This window comes from Etheostoma cragini, chromosome 10, assembly GCF_013103735.1.
Source record: "Etheostoma cragini isolate CJK2018 chromosome 10, CSU_Ecrag_1.0, whole genome shotgun sequence".
Lineage (NCBI taxonomy): Eukaryota > Metazoa > Chordata > Actinopteri > Perciformes > Percidae > Etheostoma > Etheostoma cragini.
This window is the reverse complement of record NC_048416.1, coordinates 28,533,602-28,534,299: the sequence shown is the minus strand read 5'-3', so window position 1 is coordinate 28,534,299 and position 698 is coordinate 28,533,602.

Here is a 698-nt window from a genome sequence, read left to right as displayed (position 1 = left end):
CTCTGTGGACTCAGTCTTGTCTTGGACTCTAACCTCTGTGGACTCTGTCTTGTCTTGGACTCGAACCTCTGTGGACTCTGTCTTGTCTTGGACTCGACTAGTCCTGGTCTTGGACGTGACAAAGGTGGTCTTGACTACAGCCCTGGCATGATGTTTCTTTGGATCTTCTAATACCCTTCACTGGTCTCCGCCCCTGTGTCCCTTTCCCATACCGTCCATGGTGTAAACAAACCGTCCGGCACAGACAGGGACTTAAAACAACAACACACTGCAAAGTGTTGTCGATACAGTTTAGTCTCTGTCCATTTCCTCCATTTGTTTTCCCCCGTTGGCTTCCTGAAGATATGCAGCCGCAGGTTTGTCTCCAGAGGAGTTTAGACCTCTACGGGAGAACCTGTCTCCCAGCATCCCTCTCTGTAATTAACCCTCCGACCTGTGTGGACCCTGACTGATCAGCTGTAACATCCTTGTCAATATTCCCCGTCTGGGGGTCCTCTTTAGCTCAGCGCTGATGCAATCCCAGTCTCAATCATCGTTATGAAGTCAGTTCACAGCCCTACAAGTTACAAAGTGATTTCAGAAGTTTTTCTGTTAAATGTCTTTCTCTGTACATGTGTGTGTATGTGGTCTGAACTTGAGATATAAAGCCTCGCTTCTCAAACACATCACTCAAACCTGCTTTTATCGCAATTGGCTAT